Source organism: Taudactylus pleione, unplaced genomic scaffold, assembly GCF_031769625.1.
Source record: "Taudactylus pleione unplaced genomic scaffold, aTauple2 ptg000473l, whole genome shotgun sequence".
NCBI lineage: Eukaryota > Metazoa > Chordata > Amphibia > Anura > Myobatrachidae > Taudactylus > Taudactylus pleione.
The window spans coordinates 6306880-6317729 of NW_028284875.1; the positions used below are offsets into that span (position 1 = coordinate 6306880).

Consider the following 10850-nt stretch of genomic DNA (forward strand, 5'->3'; position numbering starts at 1 on the left):
TTTCCTGAAAAGTTTACTATCACCTGGAACAGTGGCTTCAAGTCCCATCTAGGATGCATGTTCCTTTGTTGCTCATACTCATTCTAGAAGTTATGCTTTTTTTCAATGCAGGTGACTGTCTTAATGGTATTGCAGAAAATTCATATATACCAAAACATACCTATTAAGTTTTAATTGCAATTTAATATCAGAGTGGCTACAAAATAACAATGTCTATTGCAATTGCTGATGGGTTTCTTGAAGTCCTTTCATCCTTGTCATCAAAAGGGTAATTTTCTGCTTTTTATATTTCTTTGGACACTGACTTTACTGACAATTTAGGTGCTACAGACCAAAAAAACAATGTTTACCTTTAAATATAGAGCACAAGTGAGATTTAACTTATTTTTAATTAAAGATACTGCACTTTTTGGTAATATAGTGTATATTTTCCCTATGCAACATTAAAGTTACATATATCTATACCAAATATTATTTAAGATAAATAAACACTAATTATTTAACAATTTTGATAATATTGAACTGTACAACAATGGCATGAATTCATTGCAATATACACCTATGGATACATAAAACTGGGCAATAACACAAATGCACAATATAATTGATTACCTTATGATTAGAATATTACTTTTATTAGGTGCTTTAGTATTGGGTGCAGTAGTTTAGTGGATTTAAAAAGTAACTAATTTAAAATTAATAAACCAAGTTAATTTACTTAGTCAACCCGATGCTAAAATCACTCAACTAAAAATAATGCACTTTGACCATGTGCTCCTGTGGCGCAATCGGTCTGTGCGCAGGACTTATAAGACAGTATCTGTTGAGCAATGCTGAGGTTGTGAATTCAAGCCTCACCTGGAACAAATGTATTTTTTTTTCTAATGTCATCAGTTAATGATTATCATCTGCTTCCTGAACATCCTGATATGAAGGCAGAAAAAAAACACAAACATGACTGTTTTTAAGTACCAGTACACACAGCTGCTTTGGTTCATATGCACTGTAAACATTACTTTAGTTAGTCAACAAAATGGAATGCAAAAGACTACCTCTTTATTGGTAAAAGAGTTGCATCAATCTGTTTTGCTGCACTGTAACATGAGGGTCCACACTATTAGGTCTGGATAGTACAATCACATTTCATGCTGGGATTTGTAAAGCAAAGAACACAAATAAACGGCTTTCCTATATCGCAACAATTAATGATTATACTAATGAAAAAATCAGTTTCACTCAAAGATGTTACTAAGCCCCAGTGGCCTAATGGATAAGGCACTGGCCTCCTAACCAGGGATTGTGGGTTCAAGTCCCATCTGGGGTGATAGGCTTTATTTCATTAAAATAATTTTGGAGATGTTCCTTTCATTCTTGCTTCATACTGCACAAATGGCTCCACCAGAAACTTTTATCTGCTTATCAATCCGGAACTGTTCAGCTTGCAAAATTATGGCCCAGTATCTAAAAGCAGACATTTATCCTAATGACATTGTGGATTAGTTTTCTGAAAAGTTTACTATCACCTGGGACAGTGGCTTCAAGTCCCATCTAGGATGCATGTTCCTTTGTTGCTCATTCTCATTCTAGAAGATATGATTTTTTTCAATTCAGGTGACTGTCTTAATGGTATTGCAGAAAATCCATATATACCAAAACATACCTATTAAGTTTTAATTGCAATTTAATATCAGAGTGGCTACAAAATAACAATTTCTATTGCAATTGCTGATGGGTTTCTTGAAGTACTTTCATCCATGTCATCAAAAGTGTAATTTTCTGCCTTTTATATTTCTTTGGACACTGACTTTACTGACAATTTAGGTGCTTCAGACCAAAAAAACAATGTTTACCTTTAAATATAGAGCACAAGTGAGATTTAACTTATTTTTATTTAAAGATACTGCATTTTTTGGTATTAGAGTGTATATTTTCCATATGCAACATTAAAGTTACATATATCTATAGCAAATAATATTTAAGATAAATAAACAGGAATTATTTTACAATTTTGATAATATTCTACTGTACAACAGTGGCATGAATTCATTGCAATATACACCTATGGATACATAAAACTGGGCAATAACACAAATGCACAATATAATTGATTACCTTATGATTAGAATATTACTTTTATTAGGTACTTTAGTATTGGGTGCAGTAGTTTAGTGGATTTAAAAAGTAACTAATTTAAAATTAATAAACCAAGTTAATTTACTTAGTCAACTCGATGCTAAAATCACTCAACTAAAAATAAAGCGCTTTGTCCATGTGCTCCTGTGGCGCAATCGGTCTGTGCGCGGTACTTATAAGACAGTATCTGTTGAGCAATCCTGAGGTTGTGAATTCAAGCCTCACCTGGAGCAAATGTAATTTTTTTTCTAATGTCATCAGTTAATGATTATCATCTGCTACCTGAACATCCTGATATGAAGGCAGAAAATAAAACTCAAACATGACTGTTTTTAAGGTACCAGTACACACAGCTGCTTTGGTTCATATGCACTGTAAACATTACTTTAGTTAGTCAACAAAATGGAATGCAAAAGACTACCTCTTTATTGGTAAAAGAGTTGCATCAATCTGTTTTGCTGCAATGTAACATGAGGGTCCACACTATTAGGTCTGGATAGTACAATCACATTTCATGCTGGGATTTGTAAAGCATAGAACACAAAAAAACGGCTTTCCTATATCGCAACAATTAATGATTATACTAATGAAAAAATCAGTTTCACTCAAAGATGTTACTAAGCCCCAGTGGCCTAATGGATAAGGCACTGGCCTCCTAAGCCAGGGATTGTGGGTTCAAGTCCCATCTGGGGTGATAGGCTTTATTTCATTAAAATAATTTTGGAGATGTTCCTTTCATTCTTGCTTCATACTGCACAAATGGCTCCACAAGAAACTTTTATCTGCTTATCAATCCGGAACTGTTCAGCTTGCAAAATTATGGCCCAGTATCTAAAAGCAGACATTTATCCTAATGACATTGTGGATTAGTTTTCTGAAAAGTGTTCTATCACCTGGGACAGTGGCTTCAAGTCCCATCTAGGATGCATGTTCCTTTGTTGCTCATTCTCATTCTAGAAGTTATGATTTTTTTCAATTCAGGTGACTGTCTTAATGGTATTGCAGAAAATCCATATATACCAAAACATACCTATTAAGTTTTAATTGCAATTTAATATCAGAGTGGCTACAAAATAACAATTTCTATTGCAATTGCTGATGGGTTTCTTGAAGTCCTTTCATCCATGTCATCAAAAGAGTAATTTTCTGCCTTTTATATTTCTTTGGACACTGACTTTACTGACAATTTAGGTGCTTCAGACCAAAAAAACAATGTTTACCTTTAAATATAGAGCACAAGTGAGATTTAACTTATTTTTATTTAAAGATACTGCATTTTTTGGTATTATAGTGTATATTTTCCCTATGCAACATTAAAGTTACATATATCTATACCAAATATTATTTAAGATAAATAAACAGGAATTATTTTACAATTTTGATAATATTGTACTGTACAACAATGGCATGAATTCATTGCAATATACACCTATGGATACATAAAACTGGGCAATAACACAAATGCACAATATAATTGATTACCTTATGATTAGAATATTACTTTTATTAGGTACTTTAGTATTGGGTGCAGTAGTTTAGTGGATTTAAAAAGTAACTAATTTAAAATTAATGAACCAAGTTAATTTACTTAGTCAACTCAATGCTAAAATCACTCAACTAAAAATAAAGCGCTTTGTCCATGTGCTCCTGTGGCGCAATCCGTCTGTGCGCGGTACTTATAAGACAGTATCTGTTGAACAATCCTGAGGTTGTGAATTCAAGCCTCACCTGGAGCAAATGTAATTTTTTTTCTAATGTCATCAGTTAATGATTATCATCTGCTTCCTGAACATCCTGATATGAAGGCAGAAAAAAAACACAAACATGACTGTTTTTAAGTACCAGTACACACAGCTGCTTTGGTTCATATGCACTGTAAAAATTACTTTAGTTAGTCAACAAAATGGAATGCAAAAGACTACCTCTTTATTGGTAAAAGAGTTGCATCAATCTGTTTTGCTGCAATGTAACATGAGGGTCCACACTATTAGGTCTGGATAGTACAATCACATTTCATGCTGGGATTTGTAAAGCAAAGAACACAAATAAACGGCTTTCCTATATCGCAACAATTAATGAATATACTAATGAAAAAATCAGTTTCACTCAAAGATGTTACTAAACCCCAGTGGCCTAATGGATTGTGGGTTCAAGTCCCATCTGGGGTGATAGGCTTTATTTCATTAAAATAATTTTGGAGATGTTCCTTTCATTCTTGCTTCATACTGCACAAATGGCTCCACCAGAAACTTTTATCTGCTTATCAATCCGGAACTGTTCAGCTTGCAAAATTATGGCCCAGTATCTAAAAGCAGACATTTATCCTAATGACATTGTGGATTAGTTTTCTGAAAAGTTTACTATCACCTGGGACAGTGTCTTCAAGTCCCATCTAGGATGCATGTTCCTTTGTTGCTCATTCTCATTCTAGAAGTTATGCTTTTATTCAATTCAGGTGACTGTCTTAATGGTATTGCAGAAAATCCATATATACCAAAACATACCTATTAAGTTTTAATTGCAATTTAATATCAGAGTGGCTACAAAATAACAATTTCTATTGCAATTGCTGATGGGTTTCTTGAAGTACTTTCATCCATGTCATCAAAAGTGTAATTTTCTGCCTTTTATATTTCTTTGGACACTGACTTTACTGACAATTTAGGTGCTTCAGACCAAAAAAACAATGTTTACCTTTAAATATAGAGCACAAGTGAGATTTAACTTATTTTTATTTAAAGATACTGCATTTTTGGTATTAGAGTGTATATTTTCCATATGCAACATTAAAGTTACATATATCTATAGCAAATAATATTTAAGATAAATAAACAGGAATTATTTTACAATTTTGATAATATTGTACTGTACAACAGTGGCATGAATTCATTGCAATATACACCTATGGATACATAAAACTGGGCAATAACACAAATGCACAATATAATTGATTACCTTATGATTAGAATATTACTTTTATTAGGTACTTTAGTATTGGGTGCAGTAGTTTAGTGGATTTAAAAAGTAACTAATTTAAAATTAATAAACCAAGTTAATTTACTTAGTCAACTCGATGCTAAAATCACTCAACTAAAAATAAAGCGCTTTGTCCATGTGCTCCTGTGGCGCAATCGGTCTGTGCGCGGTACTTATAAGACAGTATCTGTTGAGCAATCCTGAGGTTGTGAATTCAAGCCTCACCTGGAGCAAATGTAATTTTTTTTCTAATGTCATCAGTTAATGATTATCATCTGCTACCTGAACATCCTGATATGAAGGCAGAAAATAAAACTCAAACATGACTGTTTTTAAGGTACCAGTACACACAGCTGCTTTGGTTCATATGCACTGTAAACATTACTTTAGTTAGTCAACAAAATGGAATGCAAAAGACTACCTCTTTATTGGTAAAAGAGTTGCATCAATCTGTTTTGCTGCAATGTAACATGAGGGTCCACACTATTAGGTCTGGATAGTACAATCACATTTCATGCTGGGATTTGTAAAGCATAGAACACAAAAAAACGGCTTTCCTATATCGCAACAATTAATGATTATACTAATGAAAAAATCAGTTTCACTCAAAGATGTTACTAAGCCCCAGTGGCCTAATGGATAAGGCACTGGCCTCCTAAGCCAGGGATTGTGGGTTCAAGTCCCATCTGGGGTGATAGGCTTTATTTCATTAAAATAATTTTGGAGATGTTCCTTTCATTCTTGCTTCATACTGCACAAATGGCTCCACAAGAAACTTTTATCTGCTTATCAATCCGGAACTGTTCAGCTTGCAAAATTATGGCCCAGTATCTAAAAGCAGACATTTATCCTAATGACATTGTGGATTAGTTTTCTGAAAAGTGTTCTATCACCTGGGACAGTGGCTTCAAGTCCCATCTAGGATGCATGTTCCTTTGTTGCTCATTCTCATTCTAGAAGTTATGCTTTTTTTCAATTCAGGTGACTGTCTTAATGGTATTGCAGAAAATCCATATATACCAAAACATACCTATTAAGTTTTAATTGCAATTTAATATCAGAGTGGCTACAAAATAACAATTTCTATTGCAATTGCTGATGGGTTTCTTGAAGTCCTTTCATCCATGTCATCAAAAGAGTAATTTTCTGCCTTTTATATTTCTTTGGACACTGACTTTACTGACAATTTAGGTGCTTCAGACCAAAAAAACAATGTTTACCTTTAAATATAGAGCACAAGTGAGATTTAACTTATTTTTATTTAAAGATACTGCATTTTTTGGTATTATAGTGTATATTTTCCCTATGCAACATTAAAGTTACATATATCTATACCAAATATTATTTAAGATAAATAAACAGGAATTATTTTACAATTTTGATAATATTGTACTGTACAACAATGGCATGAATTCATTGCAATATACACCTATGGATACATAAAACTGGGCAATAACACAAATGCACAATATAATTGATTACCTTATGATTAGAATATTACTTTTATTAGGTACTTTAGTATTGGGTGCAGTAGTTTAGTGGATTTAAAAAGTAACTAATTTAAAATTAATGAACCAAGTTAATTTACTTAGTCAACTCAATGCTAAAATCACTCAACTAAAAATAAAGCGCTTTGTCCATGTGCTCCTGTGGCGCAATCCGTCTGTGCGCGGTACTTATAAGACAGTATCTGTTGAACAATCCTGAGGTTGTGAATTCAAGCCTCACCTGGAGCAAATGTAATTTTTTTTCTAATGTCATCAGTTAATGATTATCATCTGCTTCCTGAACATCCTGATATGAAGGCAGAAAAAAAACACAAACATGACTGTTTTTAAGTACCAGTACACACAGCTGCTTTGGTTCATATGCACTGTAAAAATTACTTTAGTTAGTCAACAAAATGGAATGCAAAAGACTACCTCTTTATTGGTAAAAGAGTTGCATCAATCTGTTTTGCTGCAATGTAACATGAGGGTCCACACTATTAGGTCTGGATAGTACAATCACATTTCATGCTGGGATTTGTAAAGCAAAGAACACAAATAAACGGCTTTCCTATATCGCAACAATTAATGAATATACTAATGAAAAAATCAGTTTCACTCAAAGATGTTACTAAACCCCAGTGGCCTAATGGATTGTGGGTTCAAGTCCCATCTGGGGTGATAGGCTTTATTTCATTAAAATAATTTTGGAGATGTTCCTTTCATTCTTGCTTCATACTGCACAAATGGCTCCACCAGAAACTTTTATCTGCTTATCAATCCGGAACTGTTCAGCTTGCAAAATTATGGCCCAGTATCTAAAAGCAGACATTTATCCTAATGACATTGTGGATTAGTTTTCTGAAAAGTTTACTATCACCTGGGACAGTGTCTTCAAGTCCCATCTAGGATGCATGTTCCTTTGTTGCTCATTCTCATTCTAGAAGTTATGCTTTTATTCAATTCAGGTGACTGTCTTAATGGTATTGCAGAAAATCCATATATACCAAAACATACCTATTAAGTTTTAATTGCAATTTAATATCAGAGTGGCTACAAAATAACAATTTCTATTGCAATTGCTGATGGGTTTCTTGAAGTACTTTCATCCATGTCATCAAAAGTGTAATTTTCTGCCTTTTATATTTCTTTGGACACTGACTTTACTGACAATTTAGGTGCTTCAGACCAAAAAAACAATGTTTACCTTTAAATATAGAGCACAAGTGAGATTTAACTTATTTTTATTTAAAGATACTGCATTTTTGGTATTAGAGTGTATATTTTCCATATGCAACATTAAAGTTACATATATCTATAGCAAATAATATTTAAGATAAATAAACAGGAATTATTTTACAATTTTGATAATATTGTACTGTACAACAGTGGCATGAATTCATTGCAATATACACCTATGGATACATAAAACTGGGCAATAACACAAATGCACAATATAATTGATTACCTTATGATTAGAATATTACTTTTATTAGGTACTTTAGTATTGGGTGCAGTAGTTTAGTGGATTTAAAAAGTAACTAATTTAAAATTAATAAACCAAGTTAATTTACTTAGTCAACTCGATGCTAAAATCACTCAACTAAAAATAAAGCGCTTTGTCCATGTGCTCCTGTGGCGCAATCGGTCTGTGCGCGGTACTTATAAGACAGTATCTGTTGAGCAATCCTGAGGTTGTGAATTCAAGCCTCACCTGGAGCAAATGTAATTTTTTTTCTAATGTCATCAGTTAATGATTATCATCTGCTACCTGAACATCCTGATATGAAGGCAGAAAAAAAAACTCAAACATGACTGTTTTTAAGGTACCAGTACACACAGCTGCTTTGGTTCATATGCACTGTAAACATTACTTTAGTTAGTCAACAAAATGGAATGCAAAAGACTACCTCTTTATTGGTAAAAGAGTTGCATCAATCTGTTTTGCTGCAATGTAACATGAGGGTCCACACTATTAGGTCTGGATAGTACAATCACATTTCATGCTGGGATTTGTAAAGCAAAGAACACAAAAAAACGGCTTTCCTATATCGCAACAATTAATGATTATACTAATGAAAAAATCAGTTTCACTCAAAGATGTTACTAAGCCCCAGTGGCCTAATGGATATGGCACTGGCCTCCTAAGCCAGGGATTGTGGGTTCAAGTCCCATCTGGGGTGATAGGCTTTATTTCATTAAAATATTTTTGGAGATGTTCCTTTCATTCTTGCTTCATACTGCACAAATGGCTCCACAAGAAACTTTTATCTGCTTATCAATCCTGAACTGATCAGCTTGCAAAATTATGGCCCAGTATCTAAAAGCAGACATTTATCCTAATGACATTGTGGATTAGTTTTCTGAAAAGTGTTCTATCACCTGGGACAGTGGCTTCAAGTCCCATCTAGGATGCATGTTCCTTTGTTGCTCATTCTCATTCTAGAAGTTATGCTTTTTTTCAATTCAGGTGACTGTCTTAATGGTATTGCAGAAAATCCATATATACCAAAACATACCTATTAAGTTTTAATTGCAATTTAATATCAGAGTGGCTACAAAATAACAATTTCTTTTGCAATTGCTGATGGGTTTCTTGAAGTCCTTTCATCCATGTCATCAAAAGAGTAATTTTCTGCCTTTTATATTTCTTTGGTCACTGACTTTACTGACAATTTAGGTGCTTCAGACCAAAAAAACAATGTTTACCTTTAAATATAGAGCACAAGTGAGATTTAACTTATTTTTATTTAAAGATACTGCATTTTTTGGTATTATAGTGTATATTTTCCCTATGCAACATTAAAGTTACATATATCTATACCAAATATTATTTAAGATAAATAAACAGGAATTATTTTACAATTTTGATAATATTGTACTGTTCAACAATGGCATGAATTCATTGCAATATACACCTATGGATACATAAAACTGGGCAATAACACAAATGCACAATATAATTGATTACCTTATGATTAGAATATTACTTTTATTAGGTACTTTAGTATTGGGTGCAGTAGTTTAGTGGATTTAAAAAGTAACTAATTTAAAATTAATGAACCAAGTTAATTTACTTAGTCAACTCGATGCTAAAATCACTCAACTAAAAATAAAGCGCTTTGTCCATGTGCTCCTGTGGCGCAATCGGTCTGTGCGCGGTACTTATAAGACAGTATCTGTTGAACAATCCTGAGGTTGTGAATTCAAGCCTCACCTGGAGCAAATGTAATTTTTTTTCTAATGTCATCAGTTAATGATTATCATCTGCTTCCTGAACATCCTGATATGAAGGCAGAAAAAAAACACAAACATGACTGTTTTTAAGTACCAGTACACACAGCTGCTTTGGTTCATATGCACTGTAAAAATTACTTTAGTTAGTCAACAAAATGGAATGCAAAAGACTACCTCTTTATTGGTAAAAGAGTTGCATCAATCTGTTTTGCTGCAATGTAACATGAGGGTCCACACTATTAGGTCTGGATAGTACAATCACATTTCATGCTGGGATTTGTAAAGCAAAGAACACAAATAAATGGCTTTCCTATATCGCAACAATTAATGATTATACTAATGAAAAAATCAGTTTCACTCAAAGATGTTACTAAGCCCCAGTGGCCTAATAGATAAGGCACTGGCCTCCTAAGCCAGGGATTGTGGGTTCAAGTCCCATCTGGGGTCATAGGCTTTATTTCATTAAAATAATTTTGGAGATGTTCCTTTCATTCTTGCTTCATACTGCACAAATGGCTCCACAAGAAACTTTTATCTGCTTATCAATCCGGAACTGTTCAGCTTGCAAAATTATGGCCCAGTATCTAAAAGCAGACATTTATCCTAATGACATTGTGGATTAGTTTTCTGAAAAGTGTTCTATCACCTGGGACAGTGGCTTCAAGTCCCATCTAGGATGCATGTTCCTTTGTTGCTCATTCTCATTCTAGAAGTTATGCTTTTTTTCAATTCAGGTGACTGTCTTAATGGTATTGCAGAAAATCCATATATACCAAAACATACCTATTAAGTTTTAATTGCAATTTAATATCAGAGTGGCTACAAAATAACAATTTCTATTGCAATTGCTGATGGGTTTCTTGAAGTCCTTTCATCCATGTCATCAAAAGAGTAATTTTCTGCCTTTTATATTTCTTTGGTCACTGACTTTACTGACAATTTAGGTGCTTCAGACCAAAAAAACAATGTTTACCTTTAAATATAGAGCACAAGTGAGATTTAACTTATTTTTATTTA

At 33.3% G+C, this 10850-nt stretch overlaps 4 non-coding genes across 4 annotated transcripts; all 4 read left to right on the forward strand.

Annotated features, from left to right (window-relative positions):
- The first annotated feature begins 2754 nt into the window (after positions 1-2754).
- On the forward strand, positions 2755-2827 carry TRNAR-CCU (transfer RNA arginine (anticodon CCU)). Its single transcript has one exon. It is a non-coding gene; the product is annotated as a tRNA-Arg (tRNA).
- Positions 2828-5730: 2903 nt separating this feature from the next.
- On the forward strand, positions 5731-5803 carry TRNAR-CCU (transfer RNA arginine (anticodon CCU)). The gene has a single exon. It is a non-coding gene; the product is annotated as a tRNA-Arg (tRNA).
- A 2903-nt stretch (positions 5804-8706) lies between these two features.
- Positions 8707-8779, forward strand: TRNAR-CCU (transfer RNA arginine (anticodon CCU)). Its single transcript has one exon. It is a non-coding gene; the product is annotated as a tRNA-Arg (tRNA).
- Positions 8780-10207: 1428 nt separating this feature from the next.
- TRNAR-CCU (transfer RNA arginine (anticodon CCU)) lies at positions 10208-10281 on the forward strand. Its single transcript has one exon. It is a non-coding gene; the product is annotated as a tRNA-Arg (tRNA).
- Positions 10282-10850: the final 569 nt, after the last annotated feature.